Genomic DNA, 12,336 nt, shown 5'->3' with positions numbered 1-12,336 from the left:
GCTCTATTATCAATGGTTAAACATTCAGCACAGATTAGATAGATAGGTGGGTAAGTAGATAGATAGATAGAAAGATAGATAGATAGATAGATAGATAGATAGATAGATAGATAGATAGATAGATAATAGATGGTAGGTAGATGGATACCATACATACATACACACATACATACACTGAGAGATGATAGAGAGATAAATAGATAGATGATTAGATAGATAGATAGACAGACAGACAGACAGATGATAGATAGATAGATAGATAGAAAGATAGATAGATAGATAGATGATAGATAGATGATAGATAGATAGATAGATAGATAGATAGATAGATAGATAGATGATAGATAGATAGATGATAGATAGATAGATAGATAGATAGATAGATAGATAGATAGATAGATGATAGATAGATAGATAGATAGATGATAGATAGATAGATAGATAGATAGATAGATAGATAGATAGATGATAGATAGATAGATAGATAGATAGATAGATAGATAGATAGATAGATGGTAGATAGATAGATAATTAAATAATAGGTGAGTAACAAGTGACACAATTGGCCATGAGGCTGTTCCACCCAAATTCATCACTGTTTCTATTGTGCTTCTACCCAGGTGCAAGGTTGTTGCATGTTTTTTTTCTTTGGAAGATGCACACAAAAGCCTATTCATTCTTCAAGGAATGAGACAGAACAAAGGAACCATGCCATGCAAGTCAACTTGGTGAAAAAATGAGCTCATGGAAGTCAGTTACAAGAACATGAATAAGAATTGCTGAGTGGGTAATTTTTAGATATCTACATCAATTGAAGAACCCTACCCCCAGCATGGATGATAAGTCATGACTGCTCTATAAGGGAACCCTACCTCAGGTCAACCACCCCAAGCCTAATGCCCTAGGAACTCCCCACCACCAAGATCACATGTATCAGAGAAGATCATGGGCAGATCGGGGAGGGGGCAGGCAAGAGAGTGAGCGGCTAAGCACCAGGTAAGGATCAGATGACACTCCTTCATTTTGTGAGGTCATGTGAAAAGGTGCGCTACTGTGAGGTTCTTATATGAATGATCACAGTTGTTCTGATTTCATAATGGGAAAAACTGTGCCATCTTTGGAGGACCAAGGTCTATTATGCTTAGCAATACTGCAAACCAACTAAACCATTGGGCATATGTAGAAAATCCTAGCCACTGGTAGTAGAGTAGAATCTTCTGATACACACAAGGACACTCCCTCAGACTCTGTATTGGAACAAGAGACAAGCCTCAAGAAATTTTAAAGTATTAAATTATATAAAGTATATTAAGATCATATAATATGGAGTCTCTGACTATAGAAGAAAATGATGATAAACAGGCAATCCAGAAATTCACAAATAGGAAGAATTAACAGCATAATTCTGTTACCATGGTGAGGATTTCTCTTTGCTTCTAATCTTCCCAGAGGAAGGAATTCTGCAAGATACAAACAGTTTGGGCAGAATTTTATTTAATGAGGTGAACTCTATACTCAAACTGAGATTGGAGCAGGCTGTCCAAGAGGGGTGAGGTATATAGCCCACTTGGTTCTGCACTGTGGATTTTTTTAAGACGATTTGAGGAAGATGGCATACCTATGGCATGATTTGATTCTCTTTCTCTCCCAAACAAGTGGGGACCATATCTTAATTTTATGATGCAGTTTTCAAAGATCCCAACTTCCCTGAAGGAGTGAGATCTTACTTCCAAAATGCATGCCTTTGAGATATAAAGAATCAGAAAACAACATTCTCCAAGTCATAGTGTTGTGATTGCTTGAATCAACGGAGGGCAAAGAATGAAAATGCAGCTGGTAGAGAATGTGCAACTGGGGAAATACTGGCCGATGTCTGGGTGAATGCATCCTGGAAACTTCTATCCATTTCTATTCTCACTATAAGAAGATAATACCGAGTGTTTCCTAGCACATCTTTCATCATCAGAGAGTTATATGCACCGGTTATCCTTGGACTTAGAAGAAAATAACACCATCCAGACATCAGTGAATCTGAAGCCTGCTCCACATCAGGAAGCAGGTCCATGCTACAATGACATAAGCATGCTCTAAATTCAACTTTTCTGAGCTCCAGTGCTGATGTCCAGTTGCCATTACCTCACATTCCATTTTGTTAATCTCTTGTCTGTCAAGTCTTATGGTGTCTAACCCACATAACCATCACCTGGTGTCTGACATTACTTCAGCAGTCTTCCACAAAGGGTCCAGAATGAAAGCTACCCCAAGGGAGGCTCTACTTTCGTTCTACAGAGTTAGAACACTTATAGATCAAGGGAAGAGGAAGGTGTAGCTAGTTTTCTACCACAAGAATTAATAATTGTAAATGAATAGACTGAGACTGGAAGCTTGTGTTTCTAGGCTCTTTTTCATCAACTAAAGAACAGAGATCAAATCAGTTCAAGAGCCATATCTCCTTTTAACAACAACAACAAATAATACAGAGCTGAACTCTACTTTCCTCCCTAAACTCTATGGCACACACAAAGGAGGAGAAGGTCAGAGAAAGCGTGGGGTGGACTGTGACCACTCACAGAGACACAGCACAGTTAGTTACCTTTGCCACCCCCACCCTTATTGCCATAGATAATTAGTTATTCTCAGGTACAGCCATTTTTAACATAAGTAGGAAAGGTAAAGGGGTAGCCCTTTGATTAATGTGTGAGGTTTCTAGGTGGGTTTTAGCTGGAAATGATTTTTTTTTCTCCCAGAATCTGAGGGGTTCTATAAAATTCCCATCGTCACAGTAGCATTTGGCAGCACTATGCCACAGCAAGGCAAACAGAAGTGGAGAGCACTTTATCCAAAGAGATGCCACTACTGTGCTTCACAAAGTTGGGTCAATAGGAGAAAACAAAGGGTGGCTTTGAAGTTGTTGCATATTTAATTACATAAGAATATTTCCATTTTATACATGTGTGTGTTGGTTACTGTAACTCAAAAGCTGTCATTTGGACATTTTTAAAGAGAGACGATAAATTTGATTGACGCTATCATCATCAACTTCTCAGGGTGAATCAGGAGGATCGCATATGACTGATTCTTAAAATATCAGAAGCATTAATCCATCTTGTTAAAGAGCAATGTTGGGAAAGCTGGATATGTCAATTAACAAAGGCAAGATTTTTGTTAAATATAAAGAACTTTCCAGGTAATTTATAACACAGCGGGAGAGCTTGTCTTATGAAATAATGAATTCTTCAGGATATGGATGTGTTTAAACAGCTTCGGAGTAACTATTTGTCAGAGATGGTGCTAAGGGGGCCTTGCATAGGAAAGAATATTCAAATAATTAAGAAACATTTATTGAGTTCAAACTAAGAAAATGATAAATATGTTTCATGTTTCCAGATCCAGTCAATGTGTAGAAGGTTCCCAGGGCACTGTGGAAAGGGCAACTACTATATAAAGACAAGGTGGGTTGGGTATGTCTGTCACACAGGCAGGAACAAAGGGATCAAATGTACCAGTTTCCAGGCAGTTAGAGACTGAGAATATAAAAATAAACAAAAAGGGATGGTCCCTGCTTTCATCAAACACAGGAAAACCCGTGTCCTTTTGTATATTTCTACGAATCTGATCGCTTTAGACTCACAAGTGAATACTTTTATCCTAATATCTCCGATCAAACCTGCGGTATGAGAAAATTTGAAGTCCCCAGTATGAAATGAGTGAATAAGAACATTTGCCATAATCCTATAAAAATTAAGTGAAATGATGGGGAGCTTTATGCTACCATTTACTTCCCAAATGTCAATGAAGACCCTGTAGCATAAGGCCGAACAAAGAGAAATTATTCTACAAGGAAGCCCTCAGGTCCTGGAACTTTTTTCATTCTCAGAGAGTTAGCAACAGGCAACTCTGAGAATTTCGTTTAAAAAAAAATCATGTAATGAGTAGCAATGCTACATTGTATTAGAAAGCAATGATCCCACATTAGATGCAGGACTGATGAGAAAACCCTAGCTGAACACAGAAGTTTTGTTTAGGGAGCTGGAGTTGCCCAGCAGGAAAACAAATAGGAGCCTACAAAGAATCCAAGAAACCCCAGAAAGGGATCCACAGCCAGGTCTGGCTGCTGATAGAAGAGAAGCTTCACAACAAAACAGTGAAGGCAACAGATAGCAAAACAGTAACAGTTCAAGGAAGCCCCAGAACAAGTCAGAGAAGACATCGGAGGCGTTGATGGGTGTTCGCAATTGTCAAGAAGTCTTTCTCCATCCTTACCTGGCTTCTGAAAAAAAAGTGTTGCAGATAAGTCATTTTAAGAATCTGTATGTGTGTGTGTCTGTGTGTGTGTGTGTGTGTGTGTGTGTGTGCTCAGGTGTCAGCAGAGACAAGAAGAGGACATAAAAGGCCTTAGAGCTACAGCTACAGGCTACTGTGAATCGCCTGATATGGTTTTGGGAACTGAACTCGGGTTCTTTGCAAGAGTAGGAAATTCACTTTACTATCGGGCCATTGAGCCATCTCTCCAGACCCACATCTAATGATATCAGCTGGATACAAGAGAAGCAAAATCACATACTTTATTGAGGCTGATTGCAAGATATTCATAATATAATTTTTGGTTTCTCTGAAGGCTTGATCTAGTTGAAAAGCTGAGGCCATCTTTCATCAATATCATAAGAATATGTAGGTCAAAGGACAGAAAGTATAGATATCTTGGGAATGGATTATTTAAGTAGCTTCCTTTAATATTATCAGATCACAGAAAACAGACTAAATCACCCACAATCCCAGAAACCTGTATTGGCTACTTTTACACTGACCAAAATAACCAATAGAAGCAACGTGGAGGGGAACTGTTCCATTTGGCTCACAGTTTCAGGGAGCTGACATCCATCACAGTGGACACGTCAGGGCAGATGGCTCAGTATGTGGCAGTGGGGATGTGCGGGAGGCCGTCCACATTCTGGGGGACTAGCAAGCAGAAACAGGGCTGCAACCGAGGTGAGGTTATACCTTTCAAAGGCCTTCCCTTGGTGGCCTTCTTTTGCCAGGTAGGCCCTGGCTCCTACAGGCTATGCAACCATCCCAAAGAGTTCACAGCTGAGAAACAAATACTCAAAAGATTGAACCTGGTGGGCGGGGGGGGGGGGGGGGGGGGGGGGGGGGGGGGAAGGCATTCCCGATTCAAACCATCACACAGCTATATAGAGTAACCATGATTTTCTACATGTTGAATAAATTTCAGCGACTCCATGGCATGTTCTTAGCTCTCACTATATCCAGCCTTGCTTTCCAGTGTCTTTTAGGTCCCCAATATTCTATCCACACCAGTTCACTGGCACAACACAGCAGAACACACTCTTGCTTCTCTGATTCCTTACCTTATCTCAGCCTAGAATGTCCTGTTCGCCCTCACCCCCATACCTGAGGAAATCTTCATTCATGACCCTTCACTGATTCATTCAGTTGGAATTAAGTTCCCTCCATCTTCAGTTGGACACATTTCTTGTGTTTTCCCCAGCACTTGCTATAGTCCCCTTATTTGGTATCATGTCACTATTAATGCCATCCTATGTCCTCCGGAGCTTCAGTGCCTTCAACAGATCTACAGCACTCCTTGCTTTCTTGAGACTTCCTAGCTGCTGCTGGAGTCCTCTGCTCATCAAAGGGACTTAGCACACACATGCTTATTGTAGAAGAGGCAGAATTAGCAACAAAGCCAGGTATCAGACCAAATCAATCTCACTAATTTTCACATAAGCAGGGCTTGTCTTTTCAGGGTTCCTATTTGTTATGTAATTGTTGGGAGTAGACTATGACTTCACATGTAATTCTTTAATGATGGGGATCAAATCCTAGCTCCAATAAACTAATGAATGTTTCAGCTTCAACTTTTCCGCGGGTAAAATGGGAACATAACATCTTCACTCCTGTCATAGTGTGTTCTGGGGCTTAACTCTTGAATGCATCAATGTCCTTAGAATACAATGTATTTCACATAGTGAACAATTAAATAGTAGCTACTTTTTAACAAAAGTAAAGTGTTTTCTGTATGTACTTAGAAGATAGACCATGCTTGCTCATCAAATCCTCTCTCTGTCATATCTTGTTATTTAGATGAGCATTCATTTCCGCGATGCTTGGGGGGAAAATGCTTAGGAGAAAAATTGCTACCACCTCAAAGATAAATTTAAATAACCCAAACAGAACACAATAACTCCATTCTTTATGGCTTAAAAGTGGGTGCGTTTTTCAGTTTAGCAATCTCTCCCTCTCCCTGTTCTTCTGTCTTCATTCCCTGATCCCCTTTCTTTTCTTATTTCAGCACCATGCTAAGGCATCAGTTCTGTGCCCACTGCTGAAGATGATGCTGAAGCAGCTCTGGTATGAACACGAACACCGTGGCAGACGTGGTAGATACTCGCATGACAGAAAGATATTGATGATAATTTTAAAACCATTTGTTAACCAGATTTGCATAAGAACAAGAAAAAATCCACAATTCAGTCTGTAAAGTATAAATTGTATTCTATTATTGCATGGAAGGAGCTTACACAAAAGTCATGGTGTAACTCAATGTGACTTTCAACATGCTAGAAATCTGGAAACAATAGTTCGATGTATTTTTCAGCTCACTTTTCTTGAAAACCAAGAAGAATGGGAGAGGTGTTAAGAGCACTGGGTGTTCCTCTAGAGGACCCAGGTTTGATTCTCACCATCCAATTGTATTTGATAATTATTTGTAACTCCAGTCCCAGGGCATCTAACTACCTTCTCTGTCCTCCAGGTGCACGGCATGTATGAAGTGCGCAGACACACATGAAAGTAAAGTTCTCCCGCACACAAAATAAGACTTAATCTTTTTTTAAAAAATAGTTTAAAAATAAGGTAAAGTAACTCTTCTTATGAAACAGTATTCTTAGTCCTCTAAGGTAGTAACACTGTATATTTGTTTTAATAATTTACTTTATTCCAATTACTAGGTCTGTGAATTCATGGCTAAAAAAACTATGTCTCTCCTCCTGTTTCTTCCCCAACCAACCCTCACCCCAATTCTAGAACACACGGTTGGCCTCAATGGCAATGAGTGATAAGAAACGTTTCAAACAGCCTTCAAAGCAGTCTGGCTTATATTCCTTCCCACTAATGGGTGCCCATCTAGCATCACGGGAGCAGTTGACAGATGAAACTCAGTGTGACCTAGCTTTACCTCACCTGAGCCCTTACGTCAGCATCTGGCAAGCTGCCCCTACTGGATTTGACTTGCTTCCTTTGGGGGGACTTTGTTTTCCCAGGCTCTTTGAGACCCACCCTTGTTGTTCGTTATGGGCTATGAAGTTCAGTACTTCAGAATACAATTCTCCTTGAATACAGGGTTTTTACCAGGATGGTTAAATTAAAATGAGGTCATATGGGTCGGTCCTCAGCAAATAGGACTGGTACCCTTCTAAGAAGAGAGGAAGACACACAGAGAGAAGAAGACCAGCAACGGAGCTGAGCATCCATCTGCCTGGAAGAATCCTCAGAGCAACAAACCTTGAGGACTTCCCAAGCTCAGACTTTTTCTTTTTCTTTGTGTGTATGCATGTGTGTACATGTGTGTAGGTATATGCTTGGGTACAGGCCAGAGGCTGACACTGAGTGTCCTTCTCCATTGCTCCCTTACCTTATTTTATTATCATATGGAGTTTTTCTCTTTGAACCTGGGGTTGGCTGTTTCAGGTAGACAGGCTAGACAGCAAAATCCCAGGATCCTCCCATCTCTGCTTTCCAGGACTGGGGTTACAGGCATATGCAGCCATGCCTGCATTTTATATCATGTTTGCAATAAAAACCAAGATCCGCATGCTTGTGAAGCAGGCCTTCTATCCACTGAGCCATTTCCACAGCTCCCGAGTTCCAGCTTTTTTAACTTCCAAAACCCTGACAAAATCAGTGCACTGTGTGAACCATCCGGCTTCTGTTTTCATGGTGAACACTAGATAATTAGTAGTGTTGTTAGTTTTTGCTTGCCATTGTGAGCAAACATGCATGTGTATATGTAGAGACCATGTCTTGGTATGTGCCTTCCTGAATATCTCTCTACCTTAATTAAGAGGTTTAAAATACAGATTTTAAAGTATTTATGTTGCATACATTGTGAGCATGTAGGGTGAAGAAGGTTGGCACATGCCACAGTCAGAGGACAACTGTGGCAGTCAGTAGTATCTCCTTCCACTATGAGGGTCCTGGGATTAGGTTCAGATAGTCAGGCCTGGCAGCGTGTGCCTCTTTCCTGCTGTGTCATCTGACCTTGGCAGTCAGTTCACCACTATTGCTTTGAGACTGAGTCACTAGAGAACTGGAGCTCCAAAATTGGGCAAAACTAGCTGACTAGCAATCCCAGGCATCCTCCTGTCTCTGCATCCCCAGAGCTGGGATTAGGGGCACAAACTCTGTCCTCAGTACTCTAACATGGAGAGGGGAACTAAAAGGGTTGAAATTCAGGTCCTGTGCTTGCCAAGCAAACACTTTACCAACTGAGCCATTTCCCCAACCCTGGTTCTTTTACCGCCTTTCCTGGCCACTCGGGCAGCTTCCAAATCAGCGGCAAATGCTCGCACTTCAGACTTGCAGATGTCACTCAGGGCTGAGCCCATTTTCTGTTTCCGCCTAATTGAGCCTAGCATCGCAGTGAGAAGATGACTTTACTTCCCACTATCCTCCCTGCTCTTCAACGCTAAACTCTCCAAGGATCAGGATTACCAACCTGCTTGCTCTTGTCTCATCAACAGTTAGATCCATACCCTCTCAGGTCTCAGGTCTCGTCTGTTTGGGACGCTTTCCCCTCCACTGACAATGTCAAGGATAAAACCATCTTGCTCTTTTATGTCTCCAGCACTTGTTCCAGTGACTTGTGCAAAATGTCTTCCAGCCATGTAAGTTAAAAAAAAAAAAGGACAGTGATGAATGAATGAATGAATGAATGAATGAGTGAGTGAATGAATGAATGAGTGAGTGAATGAGTGAATGAACAAGTGAGTGAATGAGCAAATGAACAAGTGAGTGAATGGACCTAAAGGAATGTGTAGCTCAGAGAGACAAAATAGCATAAAGCTCCAACCGGGCATTTGATAAATACACCCAGGAACTGACTGGCGAACAGAAGAACTCCGTAAAGATAACAAATGGTATCACTTTTCCTGGCTAGATTGATGACACTTGTTACCATGGCTATTTCTCTCCTGCAACATTTTTCATTATAGGAAATATTAATGAGTTAACAAGGACCCTATCTCGGTCTATCTCCTTTCTCATTTTAACAAGTAATTCTGATGTTAATTGACAAATCTCTAGGTTCATAATAACCTGATCACTATGAAAATAGTAGAGCGGTGGAACTTTTAAAAATTGTTTGTGCAGAAGTAATTGTTAGAAAATTCCTGTAAAATTTTGAAAGCATGCCAATGATGAATGAATGGTCTCCATCTGAGGGTAGGAAGGGTGTCTAGGCTTTCTGGTCACAGCTTTTAAACCAAATCATATATTTATTTAGTCACTAAAACATGCAGTGTACTACTCGAGCCTTCCGTGAGGACAGCAACAATATCTAAAAACTTCTTTTGTCTCAAGACACCCATAACTTGACCTTGTTGGAAATTTAAATGTAAAATAATGCTATAAGCATTATGGATGTCAAATGAACTGTACATAATTTAGCATTTATTTCAGGAACAATATCAATGTAGAAGGATAGATTCTAAAATAACACCATAGTTATTAGAAGGCCAGATCCAGAATAGTAGTCCGTGTTTACTTTATATTCTGACATATTGTGTAAGTTCTGACAGTCATACATATAATACTTAGCTTCAACTATAAATAAGGATATCTTTTAAAACACCAAATAAATGGTATGAACACTTAGGCTTCAAAGAGTTGAAAAGCAGGACAGCAAGATACAGGAGAAACATTGGAGAGGTTGGATGTGAGCTGAGCTTTGACCGAGAGAACTGGAGTAGGTGACGATGACCGGGGACATGGAGGACCTCCTAACATCACTACTGAGTCACCACAGCAGAGCCTCACACTGGCCCACAACAAAACATAAGCAGGAGACCCCTCAAGAAATACCAGTACTTGTTTGCTGCAAGTTGTCCTGCAGACCTCTGGCTGTGTTCTCTACCTTTTGGTCTTGTCCCCTGCCTGTCACTGTTGGCCAAGTTTTCTTCTTTGCCTTCTGGCCTTTCTCAATGCTGCAGACTGTGACTCCTCCATCTGCCCATGTTATATAACAAACCTTCACAGGTCCCATGTCTCCTTCGTAGCATCAGCTGGTCCAAATTCTCATCAACCCTCAGGGACGGTAAGTTTCATTCAGACACAGAATGGCTGTGTTTGTAAGAAATGAGCTGTGTTTAGGAGTCAGCATCAGAGCCCAGAATCAGGACTCATGTAGGGAAATAAAGGACAAACAGGCCATACTGTGAAGGGTCTGAAGGGTCAGTGTGTCAGTTCCCTGATGCTGCTGCAGCTGCAGCAAAGACTACAAATCTAAGAATTTAAAACAGGACAAAATTCCTATATAGGTCCCATAGGTCCCAGGTCTGATATGAGTTGACTAAAATTAAGGTATTAGGAGGCCCATATTTCTTCTGGAAGGTCTAAAGGTGACCATTTCCTTTCTTTCCTGCTTCAAAAAAAAAGGCTCATATTTCTTGACTCATGGAAGACCAACAACTTCACAGCCAACGACGTGTACTGATTGCACAAATTTGTTTCTGCCATTGCTTTCCGCTCTTAAGGACTTCTGTGATTACACAGAATCCCCTCAAACGACCTGCCATTATAAGTCATCTTACGATGTCCAGTCCGGATTCTGTCTGCTATCTCAATAGCTGGGGGAAATCTGTAGAGTTTTTAATGAGTAGGCATGGCAAAGGGAAACCAAGTAAATAAAATACAGTTGACTCCTGTATGTCATCCCAGGCCCAAGCACTGCCTCTGTGCGGCCAGTGCTGGATGATATCAGTGGGAGACCCGTCTTGGCTTTTCACAGCGTTAATTTAATAATGGGAAATAGAGTTGCTGATCTACAAATGTAGCAAACTGCACATAAGGGGGCTGCATTAAGCCAACAGATTCCTGGATGGACCCATTGTCCTTTGTTTGTCACCTTTTTGTTCTTCTGAAGCTCAGAAACTCTTCACAGAATGCCCTTGCCTGTGTAGCAGATGGTAGTGAATTCAACTCAACCTATCTCAATTGTCCCTCACGCTATTTCTCTCCGTCTTCCTCTGACTCTCTCCCTGCCACCCAAATTAATTTCAGACAGGTCTTTGTGCTTTGGCTGACATTCAAAACTGTCACCTCCGCGCACACATTAACTCCTAGGCCTCTGTCATCCCTCACATTAAAATTCTCTCACTGGTCGTCAGCACAGCTCAACTCAGCCAGCTAAGGGGCTGGCTCTAAGCAAGATGCGGTGACAGCAGGCTTCACGTGTGACAACCCCGGTCAATTTGACAGCAATAAGACACCCTCCTTAGAACCAGTTGCAGCTCTTGTTGACCCAAGTAGGAAGGTTATCCTTCTGAGCAATTCTCTCTTCTTCCCACGAGAGAGGAAGTTCAGGGGTTATCAGGCAGAGGCTGTGAATATTTTATGGAGGAAGACCACGACGACAAGATCAGTTCATAAATTCCACGGGCGAGGCATGGCATTCACATTGTGATAGAGTCATCTGTTGACTGAAGAGCCACACTCTTTAAAATGACAACTCCCAGCTATGCGAACGCAGTGCTGGAAGAGGCTTTCGGTGACGTCGGCATCCTGACATGGGAAATAATCTTGATATTTACAAGGAAATTCTTTCTCAGTTTATAAGTGATAGTCAGAGGGGAAGAAGACTAGCTTGCTAGGCTAGTGCTCACTGTTAATCACATCAAAGCAACTTTCCCCTCTATCTTCCATGCCTGTTTTGCCTCACACGGTCCCCCCATTTAGACAGGTTATCTAGCCAGGGCAACTGTCTGTGACTGGGGATGGTTTAAACATTCAATCATTTACTCAAATTTTTAGACTCTATGAAAACCATTTTTTTAAATGACAGAAACAACTGTATCTACCTCAAAAGTTTTTACGAGCTCTTTCCAATACCAAGAAGACGCACATAACATCAGAGCTGCCCTTTTTGTAATCTTCCTCTTCTTTTTTTTTTTTTTTTTTTTTTTTTTTTTGGTTTTTCGAGACAGGGTTTCTCTGCAGCTTTCTTAGAGCCTGTCCTGGAACTAGCTCTTGTAGACCAGGCTGGCCTCGAACTCACAGAGATCCACCTGTCTCTGCCTCCCGAGTGCTGGGATTAAAGGC

This window comes from Arvicola amphibius, chromosome 12 (genome assembly GCF_903992535.2).
Source record: "Arvicola amphibius chromosome 12, mArvAmp1.2, whole genome shotgun sequence".
In the NCBI taxonomy this organism is placed as follows: domain Eukaryota; kingdom Metazoa; phylum Chordata; class Mammalia; order Rodentia; family Cricetidae; genus Arvicola; species Arvicola amphibius.
The sequence above is the reverse complement of the archived record's forward strand: the minus strand, read 5'-3'. Positions refer to the sequence as shown.